Source organism: Choloepus didactylus, chromosome 5 (assembly GCF_015220235.1).
Source record: "Choloepus didactylus isolate mChoDid1 chromosome 5, mChoDid1.pri, whole genome shotgun sequence".
NCBI classification, from domain to species: Eukaryota; Metazoa; Chordata; class Mammalia; order Pilosa; family Megalonychidae; genus Choloepus; species Choloepus didactylus.
In genome coordinates, this window is record NC_051311.1 from 68,484,562 (window position 1) to 68,500,107 (window position 15,546).

General features: G+C 37.3%; 2 pseudogenes; one reads left to right on the forward strand and one right to left on the reverse strand.

The window, feature by feature from the left end:
* Positions 1 to 923: 923 nt before the first annotated feature.
* On the reverse strand, positions 924 to 2,313 carry LOC119535326 (annotated as a pseudogene).
* A 2,260-nt stretch (positions 2,314 to 4,573) lies between these two features.
* Positions 4,574 to 5,390, forward strand: LOC119535327 (annotated as a pseudogene).
* Positions 5,391 to 15,546: the final 10,156 nt, after the last annotated feature.

Sequence of the window (15,546 nt, forward strand, 5' to 3'; positions counted from 1 at the left end):
GCTGGGTGACTTGTGAAACTGACATTCTGGAATGGACCTGGTGAACTATACAACCATTCTGCCTTCAGTTAGAAATGTTCACTACCAACAAAATGTTGTTTCTGAAAGTTCCATGTTCCTAGGAATGATACTTGCTACCGAATGTTCTGAAGAAAATAGAGGGCAAGGACTTTCATAATGTCACATGATGTTCAAACTAGAAGAGACTGTGAAGACATCTAGGAACTCACCCATTTTACAAGTGAGGACATTGAGGCCTAAATATGAGAAGTGACTTGCTCAAGGCCACATGGAAATTTTACTTTATGCCCCTCCTCACCACTGTGCTAGGTGTGCATGTATATTATCCTGCTACTAATAAAATAAGAGCACAAGTCAGAAGAGAAAGGTAGAAGCCCTTCTATTGTTCAACTGATAACCAATTGTAGTTTCTCAAGTAGTGATGTATTCAGACTAAAATGGAATTGTGGTAGCCTGAAGGATTTTTAAACTTCAAAACCTGATTTAAAAACATGTTTTTGCCTACTATTTGATTCTCTAACCTACAAAAAAGTCACATTTACAGGATTATGTGCCACATAAACTGATCAAGAATGTATTTGACCTCAGTACCTTATTATGCAAGTTTGACATGAAATGATATAAAATTTTGAAAGGTAGTATGAAAACTATACATTTTGGCCACTGAAAAATTCTCCCTTGCTTTTAGATGTGTATGTCCAATACTACCAGAGTAGGGAGGAAAACAAAATAAGGGGCTTATTGCTGAAAACTGATTGCAATGGGATGGAAATAATATGACGGTTTTTAAACACCTGGTGCTCAAGGAAATGTTTCTTTATATTAGTCTACATCTTAGTTTCACTGTCAGTGGATTTCTCAGTTTCATTTTCCTGGGCAATCAGCTAATATGGCTTCTTCATTTAGTTCTCTTCAATCACTGAGTTACCCATTTCGACTTCTCGATTCTTCAGTTCATGTCATGACAGGTGCTCATCAATCCCAGCTCTGAGGGAGTCTCCCAGCACATTGGTGGTGGTACGAAGGTGGTCCAGGAACCAGCCCACAGTGATGGTGAACGTGATGTCATCAGTGGGCAGGCCCACAGATGTCAGCACGATGGCCACAGTGACCAGACCAACCTGAGGAATCCCAGCGGCCCCAATGCTGTGATGCTGATCATAATAATCTGCCCAAAGTTCAGGTCAAGGTTGTTAACATTTAGCAATGAAAATGGTGGCCAAGCTTCACAGAGGATGGTCCCTTCCATGTTAATGGTAGTCCCCACTGGGATTATGATTCTGGTGGCCCATTTGTCCACATCATTGTTCTTTTCCAGACACCTGAAGGTGGTGAGTAGGGTGGCAGAACTTGGGGAAGTTCCCAGAACCATGATAAGTGCTTGTAGCAATCTCCGATAAAAACCCAAGGATTTTCACATGTTACCAAGAAGAAGAGGAGGGGAAGGACAATGACTGCATGAATGAGTAGGCCCACAATGACAGTCACTATGTACATGGTAAGCTGCCCCCTAATTACTCCTGTATCTTCCATCTCAACAATTTTCCCTGTAGTCAGGAAGAAAATGCCAAGAGGAGCATAACACATCACTGCTACCAATCTCATGATGGCTTCATTAAGAGAATCAAAGAAGTCTCTCAGGGCTCGCCCCTGCTCCAATCATAAAACCAAAGCACATGGAGAAGACAACAAGTCCCAAAGCATTGACCCCAGTCACAGATCCCGGAACTGAGACCTGCTCATCTGTGGTTAGCATAAGAGTCTCAATGGCTTCTGACACATTGTTTATCACAACACCTATGAGTGTTTCGTTTGTCTGTATGGGCACTTTAAAGCTTCTCTTCTCATAGTTTGTTTTAAACTGTTTAAAGCAAGCTTCCACCAGATTTGGAAGGGGCATGTTCCTGATCAAATCCAGAAAGTTGTCTACAGCTGTCACTTGTACAATTTTGCCTTCTCTGTGAATGTTTTCCTTTGTGCATTTCCCAGGATGGATGATGATGACAATGATTATGCCAATCACCATGGCAATGATGGTTGCAGTCATGTAATAGATTACAGCTTGCATTTCCCATCTTCCCTGATGCCTTAGTATCTAGGGCCACCATTCCTGTGACAAGACTGGAGATGATAAGTGGTAACACCAACATCTGTAACATCCGCATCAAGTTCCCCAGGAAAGGAGAAGTACTTCACTTCCCAATAGCTCATTTTATATGGTCGGAGGGCAAATCCATATATTGTACCCACAATGACAGTGGTGATCATGAGAAGCACAAAAGCCTTCTGAAATAAATAAATTTAACATCCTGTTTTAGGATGTTCTGCATTTTCTTCTTGGCCAAGAGTGTGCATTTATGGACTCCTTGTTGGAACCTCCCCATCCTTCCTTGGGCTCTTCTCCATTGCTCTTAGTTATATTTTACTTCTCTAAAAGTGCCTCTTCTTTGTACTTCAAAGTCTCTGAATCACTCCCAGAAAGTCAAACCTCATCTTTGGTGTTAGAGAGCAGAACTTTCAACCCCTTGACAAAGTAGCTGGAGTCTAGAGGAGGTTTTAACTTGGATCTTTGCTCCACCAAATCCAGTGGGCCATTTTTAAGTATTTTGAAACCTAATCAAGTAGACAAAATTTTGGTTACAGCTTTATAAAAGTTACTTAAAATTGGTCTTGGAAAAAAGTGTTTTTGAATGGCTTAAGGACCTTCTATTGAACCAAGTAACTTAGCAGGAACCAAGAAGAGATTTTCCCAATCAAAATGTAGCTGCAGGCAAAGTGGCAGAGTAGGAAGTTTTATAGGTTACTCCCTCCTCCAGAAAAGTGAATGAGCTGGAAAAAAGGAATGGAATTTACTATGGTTACCCTGGAACTATATTGCACATTTAGAACAACCATAGGCATGCTGGCACAAAAGGAGAGGTTGACAAGAATTCAGTTTTTATAAGTACAAGCTCAAGCCAGCGACCAATCTCCAGTTCTCCACCATAGGCAGAACAGTGGAAATAGCAGCAGTTTTAGAAATGCTGTCTGATTCCAGGAGGGACCAGCTGGGGTCAGGGTGGACAAAGAAAACCTCATCCTCTGAATAATATGGTTGAAGGTCAGGGCCAGATTAGAGGGATCCCTGAGCAATAAGCACAGACACTAGCCCTCTGGCCAGCAGCAGCTTCCAGTCTCCAACCAGCATCCGCCAGGACATAAAGAGCCAGTGCACTTTTTTGGTTGGTCCTTCTCTGTGTGGGTGTTTTCTGATCTGCCAGAGCCCAGAAGGGCCAGTTTGGATGCTAACCTCAATTTTGGCCTTCTTGGCAGCAGCAGCTTCAGGCCTCCCAAAGCATCCACCAGGATATACAGCCAGTGCATCTTTTTTTTTTTTTTTTTAATTTTTTTTAGTGTTTGATCTGTTTGTTAATATTTATTTTTGTTTTGCCTCTCTCTCTCTCTCTAAATCTCCCTCTCTCTGTTTTTCTTTTTTCTTTCTTCTTTTTTTCTTGTTCTTGGTCTGATGGATAGAGGAGTAGGAGAACTATATTTCTAGAGTTACCACAACAAAGCACTCAAAAAGTCAAGTTTTCAACAAAAAAATTACAAAACATACAGGGATACAGGAAAGTATGTCCCAGTCACAGGTAAAAAAAACAGACAGAAACTATTCCAGAAGAAGCTCAGTCTCTGGAATGATTAATCAAAGATCTTAGATCAATTCCCTTAATTAATATTAATGAACTAAAGTAAAACATTGCCAAAGTACTAAGGTAACTAGGGAAACAATATATGAACAAAATGGGTATTACAAAAGTGATATAGAAATTGTAAAGAAGAAACAAATAGAAAGTCTGAGCTGAAAAATACAATAACTGAAATGAAAAATTCAGTAGAGGAGTTCAACAGCATATTGGAGGAGGCAGAAGAAAGGATCAGTATACATGAAGATAGACCACTGAAATTGTCCAATCTGAAGAGCAGAAAGACAAAAGGACAAAAAAAAATTAACAAAGCCCGAGGAACCTGTGGGATACCATCAAGTATACCAACATATGCATCACAGGAATCCCAGAAGGAGAAGAGAAAGAGGCAGAAAAAATACTTGAAGAAATATTGACTGAACACTTCCCAAATTTGATGAAAGATATGGACATGCAAATCCAGGAAGCCCAAAAAATGCCAAGCAGGATGAATCCAAAGATATATACACCAAGGCACTTTATAACCAAACTGTCATATGCCAAGGATGAAGACAGAATCTTGAAAACAGCAAGAGAGAAGCAAGACATCACATACAAAGGATCCTTAATAAGTCTAGCATCCATTTTCTCATTTGAAACCATGGAGGTCAGAAGGCAGTGGAAGGACATATTTAAAGTGCTGAAAGAAAAATATAATATTATCCAATAACAATATATCAGGCAAAGCTGGCCTTCAAAAATGAGGGAAGGGGGCTGCAGGGAGCACCACACAGGCCACATAGCTCCCAGAGGGGAGGTGCCATCGCCATTGCCGCCTCACTCAGTGAGCATGGCTCCAGTCACCAAGCAGGGTCTCCTTGGGCCACATGCACCAGTGTGGCATCACCTCCTCTAAGACCATGCTGGTCTTTCTCAGCCTCATCTGCTCAGGGGGTAGCTGGCATTTTATGCTTTGTGGTAGCCCATGTCTTCATCACTTATGATGACTATGACCACTTCTCTGAAGATGTATACACTCTCATCCCTGTTGTAATGATCATAGCTGTAGGAGCCCTGCTTTTCATTATTGGACTAATTGGCTGCAGTGCCACAATCTGGGAATGCCACATCTGATTTGCCATGTTTGTCATCATCCTCTTCTTGGTTTTTGTCACAGAAGTTGTTGTAGGGTTTTGGGATATGTTTACAGAGCAAACATGGAAGACAAAGTTGATCAAACATTCAGAAAGTGTATAATGATATGGGAATGCTCAGGTGTGACTATAGTTCATTAATTTTCTTTTGGTATGGTAGGATTATATTGGAAGGAATGAAGATATTTCAGGATATTTGTTTTTCCCATTGCTTTCCTTTATTTTGTTTGGAAATAATTTTTTATTTGATAAATAAAGAATTTTTTTTTTTAAAGTGTATAAGACCTACAATGGAACCAGCCCTGATGCTGTTAGCTAGACTATTGGTTATGTAGAGACAGCTGCACTGTCATGGAATTCACAACTACTCAGACTGGAAAAATAGACACTGGTTCTGAGAAACCAAAAAACAGAGTGTCTCTCTTAGCTGTTGCAGAGAGAATGCCAGCAGCTTTAATGGCAGTCTAGCTCACCCCTCTGATCTCTATGCTGCAGGATGTGAGGCTTTCTGGTTGTGAAGAAGCTACAAGAAATCATGATGCCTGATTAACAACAGGAATTAAAAACAGGAATTTATTTGGCTCACAATTTTGAGGCTAGGAGAAATTGAAAATCAAGGTGTCAACAAGGTGATGATGCTTTTGCTTCCTGAAGACTGTCATTCTGGGTCTATCTGCTGGTGATCCTTGGGCCCATGGTTTTTCTATCACATGGTGATGTCCTCTCCTTTATCTTCCATTCTATTTGCTTCCAGCTTCTGGCTTTTCTATGGCTTTCTCTTTTTATGTCTGAAAATTCATTCTGCTTATTAAAGGAATCCAGTAATCCAGATTAAAGTCTCAAATGATTCAGTTGGCCACCACTTACCTGAAAATAACATCTTCAAAAGGTCCTATATACAATGGATTCACACACACACATACACACACACATAGGAATGGGATTAAGATTAAGAACATCCCCCCCCAGGGTGCATTGTATATATCAATTATATATATCATGTCTTTTGTGGCTACCAGTCTTGAGAGACCTAATTAATTTGACATGAGTCCCCATTACATAGGCTTCCACAATTTCCATGAATTTTAGTGTCTTATGTTTATCTATACTGTCTTCTCTTTCTCTGCCACCCTTGTCCATATTTGTCCTATTCCTCTTTTACTCCTGGTCAAATTGAGCACAAAACTCATGCCTAGAAACCACAAAAGTCTTCTCCCATCTAGCACCTAATGAACTTATTAATCTTACTGCAGCTTGGGAGATAACCAACAGGGGATCTATTTTGCAAAACCCACCACACACAATCTTTTTCTGTGTACATGGCTTCACTCTTACTCTTCTTCCCACCTACCCACCCCCTATCTCCCACCCAACTCACAGTCAGGAACAAACCAATTCCTGTCTTTTCTTATGTGTTAACATAGCTTAAGCAAATCTTTGCATAACACTCTCTATCCCAAGAAGCTTCTGGAAATATTTCTTCCAATAAATACAGTGCTTTCCCTAAGAATACCTTTCAACCCTTACCTTATATAAAGTCTCTTCAGAATTACTCCCTTTCTTTTTCGAAGTGTTCTCCTCATTGGTTTACTTGCCACCATACTGTTTATTAGGATTTTCCTGTTTCTGATCATCCATTTCAGTCTTTTTCTGGCTTCTCTTTCTCTCCCCCAATTCCTTCCCCAAAAGTGGGGGAATTCCCAGGGTTTTATTTTTGGCACTGTCTTTTTCCCTGGGCACTTTCCAGTCCCATGACTTAAATTCTAGAATCTATATCTCATACTCATACCTCCTTGTGAGCTTAGAACTAATGATCCTAACTGCCTATAGACATAATTAACATTTTGTAAATTCACTAACTACACTCTCCTGACATGTCTCTTTTCATTTATTCTCTATTTTAGTTAATGTCACTATCATTTTCCCAGGCACTCTATCAGAAACCTCAGAAGCATACCTTCTCCTTTTCCTTTACTATCCTATTACCATTAGTTGCATTAGTTACCAAGTTTCTGGAATTCTAATCTTCCTGCCCTCTGTATGAACATGAGACAAAGCATACACATGTCCTGATCAGAATTAATACTTCAAAATGTAATCCCTATTGTTTTAGTACATAGTTTAAGCCCTAAATTGACCCTCAATGCCTACAAATCAAAGTCCACATTCCTTTTCACAGCATACAACACCCTTCATGATCAAACCCACACCTCTTTATCCCAATCCAACTTCTTACCATTTATACCTCCTTTTCTAGATTTCAATCATGCTGATCTACCTGCACAATGGAACTTGTCTAGTTATTGTGCACCACTTGATTCCTGAATGTGTTGTACAACTGTCTGGGATGCCTTTAAAACTCGTGTTCATTTTGTAAGCTCCTCTTCATTCTTTAAGGCTCCTATTAAATGTGAACTTCTTTGAGAATCTTGACCTTTCTACATAATATTCACCACACTCTCCTTTCTTTGATTCTTTGTGCTCCACCTCTATGAGAGCACTTATTTTTTGGTATTTATTTGTCTACATGATTGCTTCCTTGAAAATTGTTAGAATTCTTTGAAGTCAGGAGTCATGACTTACTCAATAAATCCCTGTTGGTTTAATGAGCATGGTCTCATTCGCATTACAGATTAAGCAGAAAATTTGATCTACTCATAAACATATTGTCTAAATCAGGATCTCTCAACTTGATATCATTGATACCTTGGTCTGGATTTTGGTGCCAGGGGTTGTTCTCTGCATTGCAAGATGTTGAACAACAGCCTGGCTTCTACCTTCTAGACACCAGTACACCTCTTCTCTACTTGTCAAAATAAAAATATCTGCAGACATTACCTAATATTCCCTGGATAGCAAAATTGCCTCTGGTTGAGAACCACTGGTCTAAATACTTATAGCCTTAAAAATGTACTGTTTCATATTACATAGGTCATTCACTGTTTTTATTCAAGGAGAGGTCAGGTACCTAGAATTATATTCTTTGGTTCCTGACACACTATCATCATTGCCCATAAACATTCCTTTCTTATTTTATTAGATTGTTTATTAACTCATCCTTTCATTTATTTTAATATATCACAAATACCCACAAAGCCCACCACCCAAGTCATGAACTACCACATTACTAAAATCTTAAATCTATGTGCTTATGGCTTCCCTGACTCCATTCCCACCCTGAAATAAACATTACCCTCAAAATATGTGTTCATCATTGTCCAGCTTCTTGATTAATTTTATTATTTTTCCTTGGTCTTACACATCAACTTTTCTCAGTTGATCTGTAAAAGTCTTCTGGGAATTGATTTTCTCGCTCATCAAATTAATAAAATTTATCCATGATTATGTAGAGATAGAGCAATCATTTTCATTGCTGCATAATACTCTACCATGTGAATACACTGTAACACAATTATGTATTCTTCTGTTATAGATATTTGGGTTGTTACTGGGTTTTACTTATGAATCATTCTGTTATGAACAATTTTTGCTGTTGTCTTCTGATAACATGTGTAAAATTTCTCTTGGAATGTATCTAAGAATGAGATCTCTGGGAGGATATTAAAATTGTAGTGAATGCAAATATTCAACTTTAAAAATTACATTTTTTTGAAATTTATCAAATCAATTCACACTCCAGCCAGCAATGTTAAAAAGTTCTCATTGATCCACATCTTCTCCAATACTTGATAATTTCATGCTTCTTAATTTTTTATAATATATGAGTGTTAAATGCTCTCCCATTGTGGGTTTTATTTTTATTTAACTGATTCTTAGTGAGATTGAGACTATCTTTTATATGTTTACTGGTCACTTTATTTCTTCTTCTGTGAAAATCTTATTCATATATTTTGCATGTTGTTCTAGTTTTATTGTCTTTTTCTTGTTGATTTGTAAGAGTTCTTTATACATTATTGATACCAATCCTTTGTTATACATGTGGCAAATCTTTTCCCAGATCATGGCTGTTTTTTTCAATTTATTTAAGATGTGTCTGTTGAAATCAATTTCTTAATTTTATTGTTGTTTAAGAAAGCACTCCCTACATCAAGGTTATAAAGATATTTAACCATATTTTCTTCTAAAATTATTCAAGTTTTGCTTTCCATTTTTAAGTTTTTAAATATCTTATGTTTAGATTTTGTGTGATCTAAGAAAGGGATTCAAATTCATTTTTTCTACATGGATAACAAATTTTTCTAGCTCCATTTATTGAACAGTTCCTACTTTTCTCAGTTGATCTTCCATGCCACTTCTGTCCATAATATATTTGGTTATGTTCCTTAAACACCGGTCAGTTTCTTTACCCTTTCACTAATTCCAAACTGTCTTAATTACTATAGTGTTATAATAAGTCTTTTTAGCTGGTAAGAGAAGTCCTCTCTCTTTCTTCTTCTGAAGATGTGTTTGGACTATTTTGGTCCTTGGCTCTTCCACATAAATTTAAGAATCAATTAATCAAATTTTCAAAGAACTTTATTAGGGCTTTGATTGGAGTTACATTAAATTTGTAAATTATTTAAGGAGAATTGATAGATTTGTAATATTAAGTCTTCCAATCCATTAATAAGGGATAAATTACTTATTTAGAACTTATTTAATGTTCTTCAGTAAAGTTGTATTTATGTATCTTTTGTTAGATTTACTGTTAGGCACTGTATATGCTTTACTCTTGTTATTTTAAGATAGTTTCTTTTTAACACTTTTTAATAATTGTAGTTGCTGTACATTTTTCTTATATCCAACCATATTGTTATACTCTCCTATTTTTCTCAAATAGCCAATTTGTTTTATCTCCTCTTCCTTTCCAATCCTTTAATTGATTGCTATTTTCTTATCACACCAGTTAGGACCTCAGTGCAATGTTCACTAAAAAGTGGTGACTGTGTACATCTTTGTATTTTTCCTGACTGTTAAGAAGAATGTTTCCATTTCCTCCCCATTTGGGATGATGCTTGTTATATATGTTCTTATATAGAACTTTATCATATTTTAAGTTTCTTTCTATTACTGGTTTTCTAAGAATTCTTATCATGAATCAGCACTGAGTTTTATCAGAAGAAACATATAAAAATGTCCATTGTTAACATGCTGCTGATCTATGTTTTTTCCTTCAGTATAACTCTCCAGAACATATTGTTAGCCTTCACATACTGTTAGCTGCAGAACATACAGTTGGCTGCAGAAACATATTGTTAGCCTTCACATGTGTGCAACTTATCCAGATAAAAAGAAACAATTTTAAGGGAAAGGTGTATGTTTATGCTTTCTCTGAAAATAGCACTCTTGTAAGCTAGGGTAAATAAAACACTGTGGTAACTCAGACCCTTCAAGTGACATATCATCATTCCACTAGGTGGTGTGGTGTCATGGTTTGACCATGTAGGCTCTGTGATTTAAATGCCTTTCTTTGCCATGTACTAGCTGTGGCCCTTGAGCAATTTATTTACTCTTTCTGTGCCTCAATTTCCTCATATATGCAAATGGAATTATAATGATAAAAGTATGTACCTTATAGGATTGTTGTAATAATTAATTGAGTCAAACCCCTTAAATTCCTCAGGATAGTGCCTGATATAAGTACTCAATAAGCACTGGCTGTCATTATTTTTGTTGTTATATGATATGCAGGAATGAGCCCAAATCAGAACACCACCTTACAAATGTGTCCATTACACTGAAATAATGATCTATCAAATGACCATTTCCATGAGGGCTGGGCATAGTGCTAATGAAGCCAAGGTTGTGTTATCAAAATTTAAAGAAAAAAAAAGTTATTTCAGAATCAATCTCTACCTCCAGATGCTTTTTTTCTAATGGCTGACAGCTGTGATTTGAAGACAGAAAGAGAGGTGGCTCAACTCAGGACCATTTTCATTATTAAAAATAATGTGCAACCCTGTTGACAGTGATGTCTCTATGCTAAGGTGAACATTAAACAACACAGTCTGATGTTTTCAGGCGATAGTGTTTACTGAGTGTTGGGCAGGTCTGGAAGAAGATAGTCTGGGTGTTCTCCCAAGCACAGTTCCTAGCAGATGTTAAAGTTGTCAAGAACATTTGGTTGGTTGTCAGTATGTGAAGAAATCAGTTCAAAGTGGTTAGTTTTAAAGAAAGAAAATGCAAGTTTCCCTCCTGGTGGGTTGTGAATACAATTTAGAACTCTGTAAAGAGGAAGAATGAAAATGTTCATTTTCCCAGAGTGCTATTTCTTTCTTTATTTCTTTCATGGATTGAACCTATGGACTCACAATAATTTACAACTGAACTAAGGCCTTTAGTGTATGAATTTGAGGCATCTAAAGACATAGCACATGCTTCAGATAAATGCCCTCATGAAAGGCATGTCATTTGGAAGACTTTCCCCATGAATAACATTACTGACACATGCCTTGACAAAGCTGTCAGATATTTCCATTTTCAAGTGAATGAGAAAACCATCTGTCACCAGGGACAAATAGTCTCAGATTGCTACAAAGAGAAAACCAGTATTTTAGTCCAGCTGAAATTTAGGCAAATACAAAGAAAAAAGTAAATCTTTGATCACTAGAGTACTTTCCCACCCAAGTAATCGGACATAATTTTGAGAGGGAGATATGTTCTTTCAGAAATGAAATGTTCTATTGAATGTTACCTGGAGTAACCTAAGACAGACTACCATGCCCACTGTCTCTTGAGTGGGAAACATGGAAACCTGCCTTTACCTGGAGATGTCAAAGTGAAAGTGGAGAGCTATACATTCATTAATTCAATCAAGAACTATGAGCCAGGCATAGGGACAAAAAGATGAATAAGACATGATCCTTGACCTCAAAGATCTTTCATTTTAGTAGGGAAAATACACAAAGGGATCATTAAAAAAAATGTTGAAAGAGATAGAAAAGGTCTACACGGAATCACGAGAATAAATGGAAGGGATGTCTCACCACACTACAAGTCCAAAAAGGTACTAGATATTTACCTTTTTATAACTACTGTTCCCTAGTGAATTTTCATAATAGTTCTTATAAAGTTATGATGGCTCTTTTAGTTTTGCTGCAATGATTTTTTTTTCATTCAAAAGCACATTAAATAAATGTGTAAATAAATATGCTATAAGAAGTAATGGTATTAAATTACAGTTTGGGGCAAAGATATACATGTTTATTCAATATCGAAGTCTGCAGTCAGTGGTTGCTAAATGGAACAAATTTGAATTGTGTGCCCTGTCTAGATGAACTCAAAACATTTTGCTTTGTGTATGAAAGCCAAGTGACTGAGATGAAAGGAGGATTTTCTGTAACTCTTCTTAGAAAATACGCATATACACTGTTTCCATAGGTTCAAAGCACTCTTGAGATTAGCCTTCATTTTGCCCTAAAGTTAATTTTTCTGTCCCACAACTTTGTTTTTAAGTACAGTCTGAGTGCAAGATAGCCATGAGCCACATTAAAATTAAAAAACTGTCAGGAAAACATTGCAAAAGAAACAATCCACATTCAAGGAATGACTCCCTCATGCTTTCCCATCCGTGCCACTCTTCATTAAGCTTTCTCTTCCTCATTCAGCATGTACAATATACTTTCAGTATTTATTTACCTGCAAACTGTTTTTTTTTTTTTTTTTATTGATATACACTTGCTATCGTTGCTCTACTGCTAAATATTTCTATCTGTGAAAAATGTTGGTTATCTTGGGTTTGGATGGAACACATCATAATCTTTCCCATTCAAATTAAAGAAAAAAAATGTTGTTAACTTTTCACTTAGTAGTAAGGTTTTCAGAAAAAAAAATAAAGTTATTAATATTAAGCAAAGGAGAAGTGTACAAGCCTGAGGTTCATCTTAGAACATTTATTAGCATCAGCCAGGCAAGTAGGCAATTCAGATGTGTATGGAGAAGTATAGAAATGGGGATAAAATTTCAGGAAATGGGGACAGCTTGGATAAATGTATATCATAAACAGTGAATGTTTTAAAACAGAGAGAGGAAGACTTAATTATTATTTCTGATGGGATGATATCATAGATCTAAATATTGAATATCATTGAAAACCAACCTTTCAAAGATCGTTGTAAAAAGTGATAGAGTAAGTGATTATATTGTGATGATAAAAAACGTACACATACAGGATGAAGGGTGGAAGAGGGGCCTGTCCTAATTGCCCATTACTGCACAAACAGGCACTCATGCTCAGGGTAACATTTACAAGGACATAATCATACAAAGATTTTATTTTTAGGTTATTACAAACAACTTAGTTGGAAATAAAGCTGATTTGTTCGAGATAAACATTAGTCAACTCTAAAATGAGCTCTAGAAATGATGACTAAAAGTATTTTATTCACAATGGTCCAACAAATTGAGCTTACCCAGCCATATGCCTATCTTTACACTTAGCAGGAGAAACAGCACCATCAGGTCTCTGTTTTTGTGCAATCACAATTAATAAGCCAGTCCTTCCAGCAGTGTCAATTTTTTTGTAACTGGTTTTTCACACTTCTAGCAAACATGAAAGACCTAATTATTAGATGCAAATGACAAGGATGCTAGATAAATTTTCAGCACAAGAACTGTATTTCCATGGTTTAGTAAGAATATCATCATCTGTCCATGGGACAGAATCCTTAACAAAATCTTTTCTTTGTCATCTTTAGAAGAGATTAAAGATATTATGAACCTAGTTGAACATTAAAAAATTGCTACCCTTTCATTTAAGTTTTGCTTCAATGTGAAGAAGAGGGCCAAACATCCACTAATAGCAAAAGAAATGGAAAAGTTTATTTAACATACACACTCTGATTGCTCATCTTTCCTTCTTTCTGATGAATGTAACTTTTCTGGCTAAACTTTTGGAGGAAAAAAGAATTTGGAATAAACATTTTCATTCAGCTCAATGAACTGTGCTTCTTGGAATCCAGTGATGGAAGGGACCTCGAAGATAAGTCCAACCCTCTCATTTCATAATAAGAACACTGAGGTTCAGGTTCACACAAATAGTAAGTGGCAGAGCCAAATACATCCACCATTGGTCATATTTTATAAAGATAATGAATTAAGTAAATTAAAGCACTCTCTGATATTGAGGTAAGTAAGTAAAGTCAAGAGTTTTCCAACTAGTTCTATCTGTGAATCTTAATCACTTTATTTCACTTGATCTTTCAGTCTGTAAATAGTTACTGACCATGTAAAAGTTTCTGAACATGATTGGCTTCCTGATACCTATCCTTACCTGGAGCCAAACTTCTGCTCTCAGTCTCTAGTGGGCAAGACTGAGGATATAGGTGAGGGATGAATTGATGATTATGAATGGGGTTGGGGCAGAGTGTCTGTTGCCCACATTACCTTTAGAACAGAGAAGGTATATTTTCTGGATGGTATAAAATTAGCCTTATGTAAACATCAAGAACCTGGATACAAAATTAACTATAACAGTATTTTATCTCTGCACTAAAACAAATCTTCACTATCAAGATTAATAAAAGGGCTTCTTAAGAGTATTCCCCACCCTATCAGAAACTGTGAAGGATATGAGATTTTACCCTACTTGCAGATAATGTTAGCCTGTCATGGTTTCATTGATTATGGTGAAAGACACAAAACTGCTGGGTAGGAGACAAAGTAACTTATTACTTACAGCAGAGCAAACAACATCAGCAACATCTCTGTGTCAGTTCCCGTTACTGCTGCATCCTCTGAGGGAACTACTGATGGGCCCAGATGGATATCTGTACATACAGTGGGTTGCATTAGGGTGGAGGAACTCCCGAGCATAGAGAACCTGAATCTTTAAAAATGAGCAGAAAGTCTGATTGTTCTTTGCTCTGGAGGAAGACACTATCCATATCTTCCAAGCCTGTAAGCAAACCTGCCTGTTACTCCACAAGGAGAATCTTCCAAGGCTGTTTGCTATAAAATATCCTCAAAAAGACCCTCAGTGGCAATCAACAGGCTGCAGTGATTGTCAGCTTAGAAAATGTGTCAGATCTGCATTAATGTCTGAATATTTCCTCTGTCCAATCCTGTTTCCTCTCTCTATTATCAAAAGCAGTAAGTGCCTCCACTTAAGACATGCAGAAATGCAGAAGACACATGGCGAATTGCCTTGTAATATTCTATCTCTAGTCTCTGATTTCCCTAATACATCCTGCATTTAATTTCTAGTTTCATCTTTCTTAAGTGCAGTTGTAACCCTGTCACTCCCTTCCTTAACAGCTATCATTGTATCCCCATCACATTCCTAATGAAGTTGAACTTCCTTTGTGCCTGACATTATAGGCTCTGCACAACTGGGTCTAGCCCTCTCATGCAAACTCATCACTTACTGTTCACCCTCAGCTCCAACTTCATGAGAGAATTCATCATCCAATCCCCCTGCCCCACAGGCAGCCTTACTCAGCTCCATACCACACTGTGCTCAATCTCTCTCCTCAATCTGCAAGGCTCATCCCCGCATCTGTGTCTGCTGAAGACCTGGTTGCTCTTTATATTCACACCTACTCCATGAGGCTTTTCCAAAGGCACCATTACTCTGTTCTCCCCTGTTCCCATGCTGCTGCTTGCACCTTTATTTTAGATCTTCCTTCAGTGGGGTGTGAATTATTGTTCCTTGTGAATGTGTCATCTCTCTTACCATATTGCAATCCTCTTAGAGGGAGGGACTGTTCTTTCGTTTTCTTATCCTTCACCACATGAAACATGTGTCTGGCATACAGTACATTCCCTCT